Source organism: Zingiber officinale, chromosome 6A (assembly GCF_018446385.1).
Source record: "Zingiber officinale cultivar Zhangliang chromosome 6A, Zo_v1.1, whole genome shotgun sequence".
Lineage (NCBI taxonomy): Eukaryota > Viridiplantae > Streptophyta > Magnoliopsida > Zingiberales > Zingiberaceae > Zingiber > Zingiber officinale.
This window is the reverse complement of record NC_055997.1, coordinates 93,824,768-93,828,992: the sequence shown is the minus strand read 5'-3', so window position 1 is coordinate 93,828,992 and position 4,225 is coordinate 93,824,768. Positions and strand designations below refer to the sequence as shown.

At 39.5% G+C, this 4,225-nt stretch overlaps 1 long non-coding RNA gene across 1 annotated transcript; it reads left to right on the top strand.

Moving 5' to 3' along the window:
- The first annotated feature begins 2,759 nt into the window (after positions 1 to 2,759).
- LOC121994196 lies at positions 2,760 to 3,518 on the top strand. Its single transcript, XR_006115632.1, has 3 exons — positions 2,760 to 2,814; positions 2,934 to 3,049; positions 3,462 to 3,518. It is a non-coding gene; the product is annotated as an uncharacterized LOC121994196 (long non-coding RNA).
- The last annotated feature ends 707 nt before the right edge of the window (positions 3,519 to 4,225 follow it).

Below are 4,225 nucleotides of genomic sequence, written 5' to 3'. Positions count from 1 at the left end.
CTACTGCAGATAAAGGAAAAGCTAAGATATGAAAGGGAGGCGACAGGGTGGTGGTGGTGATGAAGGTGTGTGATGGCTGGACTATGGAGAGATCAAGAGTTTGCTAAGGAGTTGTCAAAACTTACCTGTTTAGAGTTTCCTTTTCTTTTCTCCTTAATGCTATGATGAAGTTGAGATTGTAATTGAGTCTATTCCGCACTTGTAGCTTGTTATGTCCTATCATTGGAGTTTTATTTGTTTACTATTGCTAGAATAGTTTCCTTTTGGTTATTGTGACATTATTACTACGTGGTTGTCTAGTATATATACCAGCCGCATGTGGCTGATGGTTTATTATTTGTTTGTATTGTTGATTTGGTCACTGGTACAGGGGAGACTCTGCCGAAATTTTTCGGTAGGAATTCCTCTGGGTCGTGATAAATCTAAGTGTCGCTAATAATAGCATAAGTGACACTAGTGAGTAGAGTAGTAGTTAGGTAACGGTCACCCTTAGAGAGTAGTAGTAAGAAGGGTGGTTGTTACAGGTCAAAACTTTGAATTTAAAATAATATTGATTCCTCAAAACAATATCATTTAAATTCACCAACACCTCTAACACCGTGAATTTTGTATGTCACGTTAGTGTGGACGTATACAAAATCAAATATTTATAAAAGGAGGGTCTTTCCCATTAATTATCTTGTCAACCTTAAATTAACTCAAATACCATGAATTTTGTATGCCACGTTAGTGTGGACGTATACAAATTCAAATATTTGTAAGAGGAGGTTTTACCCATTTTATTATCTTGTTAACTTTATGACAAATAAAATTACCTCAAATACCATGAATTATGTATGTCACGTTAGTGTGAACATATACAAATTCAGACATTTGTAAGAGGGGGTTTCACCTAGCTTCATGATAAATTAATAGTTGGTATTCCTTTGATCACGTAAAACAATAGCAGTGACTCCGTTGGGGAGGATACTATTGAATGTGTCTAAGTGTATACCATTACTTGATACTTAGTTCATTAATAGGATTGTGCCCCTTCAGTTGGAGAAGATCACATGCTCCTAAATAATTTCCTATAACCATCTATAAAGAAAGTTTGATATAGTGATTCGCAACAAACCCATCCGTTGTGGAGGGAGGCACTCAGAGCCAACACGCAAGCTTGTTGCATCACTTACAAACCAGTAATGAAGACTGTGGAATTTATTTAAAAATTCCTCTCCCAATTAGTTATTTAAGGTGAGGAATTTTAACCTAGCAAGCATACATCACACACATCACAGTAAATAAAAGCAATAAATATGAAAATTAATTTTCCAACTATTATGGCCTTTTTCATCACTGTCCTTCACGTGCTGCCAGCCCTAGGGTTCATGCCGTCGGGTCCATCGAGCTTCCTTTTCCGTTGTGCCTCTGGTCCTCTAATAGCACCATGCCTCGCAAGGATACGATCCACGACAGAAAGAATAAAATTTTACATACATCGATCCTATATTCCACAAGGGAATGCACATCAAGTCTAGATCGAACATAAATGTAAAATCCTAGGGCTAATACAGCTCCTGCTGTATTACTTAAATATAATCATGCACACACAATAAAATGCCCTTGACATGTCCAAGGGTCCAATCACACACAATATCTATAAGTCATAATAGTTGGAGCCTGCAACCATAGAGCTAGCACATCCTACTATTATCCTGCCTAAATTATATATGACATGTGCATAATTAAATTGAAAACCAAACACACAGAGGCAAACCCTAGCTCTGATACCAATTGTTGGTTGGTCCTAGGAATATCATACTGGTTTCCCTGTACAAAAATTTTGTACAAGTTCTGAACCTTTCCTATCAACCTATTGTGTTCTTTAGAAATTAAATTCGGAATCGCAAACGGAACTTAATATTATTGATTCCAAATTTAACTTATCTGTTCTTAGAGGTTTAGACTTGGATCACAAACAATACTTAACATTATAGATCCAAATCCACCTATGTTACAAATTCAATTAAATATTTATTTCAGAAATCGGCTCCCAGGTCAAACATGGCGAGGCACTTGGCCTTCTTGGGTATGGGAACTGTAAGATCTCGAAAAATTTAAATAAATAGGGTTATTTCAGAAATAGCCTTATAATATTTTTCCGGAATTTTTAGAAATTTTCTGGGAATTTTTCAGAGCTCGTACGACGAGTTTGAGGGGATCAATTTCGGGTTCGGATAAAGCCTGTTTGGGATACCTGTTTAAGTGAGGAAAAGTTTTTAATATAAATACTTTTCTTTTCTTATTCTTTCCCCTAAAACAATCGCCGATCCCATTCCTCTCCTCACCCGAGCTCCTTCCCTTTCTTCCTCTGATTCTCTCTCTCGCGGGCAGGCGGCGCCGAAGAGATAGGGTTTCCAGCTCCGGTGATCGGCGATCTTCCTCTACTGGCATCAGCGGTCGTTGAGCTTAGATTCGGGCGGCGCTATTCCTTTCCGGATCACAGACATGAAGTTGCGTCTTCTCTAGCCGATTGCCGAACCTTTTCTTCCTTGAGTGACGCCATTGGGTCGAGCATTTGCCATCCGATCGTCGACGGGAAGAGACCATTAGGGCCTTGAGGGTAAGCGACCGATCCATCCTCTTTTCTGTTCTCTGATTCCGGCCCTAGTTCGAGTCTTCTTTTCCGATTCTTGTTCGCTTCCTCGCTGATTGTGGGTGATCTCAGGTTAGGTCATGGATTCCTTCATTCTTGTTGTTGATTGAGGGTTAGAGGAATCCTTGGTACATAGAATCGAATCGGGCGACACCTTATGGAGACAATTGGTTGAGGTGAGGTTAGGGTATTGTTTTGATCTACGGTTCCCATGGTGTGATCTACTCTGTTCTAAGGTTGATTTAGGATATTGAGATGATTATGTGACTGGTTCTTCCTTTCCCTTGCTCACCAGAGGTATCGGGTTGGTGGACAGTAGCTACATTAGGGCTGTGGGGTGCTGTTCTGTTCTTGCTGTGGTGTTTCCTTGCCGGCAGCCCTCAAACCAGCATCAACAGTAGCTTGATTGAGGTATGTGTAGGAGTAATTGATACATGAGCATGTTGTGGATGGATTATACTAGTTGTTGATTGTGTGTAGGTTTTGATCTTGTTGTAGAATGGTTAATTTAGGTTTATGTGTTGAATTAGGGATAATTAGATTACATGATTACTAGATGGTTAGTTATTGTGATTAGAATTAATTGTTTAGATTAATTTAATGGAATGATTAGGGTTAAGGTTATTAATCCTAGTCAACTGTTAGATTTCTAATCTAATTGGCGATTATGGATTAGGTAACTAACCCTAATTAACCATTAGATTAATTAAGTAGATTGAGGTTGTATGGATTAGGGTTTTGCCCTAATTTAGTTTAGGAATTTTATTTAGCTATTCATTTGGATTTAGCTAAATAAAATATATATATTATTTGATTGACACAGGACTCTGATTAGAGACAGGCGTCTCGACCTTGGCTTGCTTGATCGTACCTTCTATTTGAGGCGGGTACCCTCTGACTTATCTTTTAATAATGTCTTATGATGTGTGTAGCTTATATATATTTACCAGTGGCAGATAGTAGATTATTTTCTTCCCTGGTCTTAGCTAGTTGATACCTATCGCATGCTTCATCTACTAGTTGCTTTACTTCAGGATTGGATACTTATCTCTTGCCATGTATATATCTGTTCATAGAGATGCATATCTATAGTGCGCTACTCTACTGGATTGGTTGCTTTACATGTGTGATACATGCTCTTGGATTCATGATACTTACATCATTGTTATATGTGATGTCTTTGGATTTATGCTGTTTATATCATGGTTATATATATGCGTTTACCTTTTGGGCACACACATATATGGAGGAGGCTATGTTCAGGTATGACATACTGTAGCATCATGCACCATCCTGCATGATTGCATGCTGGGCGATTGACGACTCCATTATTGTTGAGCTCGTCGGCCGGCTACATAGGCCTGCACACAACGTGTTTCACTGCATGGGTAGTGGCACAGCACAGTAGGGTGTGTATGGCAGTAGCTCTGTAGTGCTCCGCTGGTCCGCTCATGGGTAGTGTGATTGCAGCGTGGTAGCAGACAGGGATCCTTCCCCGTCATCACGTACCGGGAGTTGAGAGCATTGCGCTCCCTCACTATGTTTGAGGTAGGAGGATAGGTGTACTCCGACAGCATCCCGTCCACT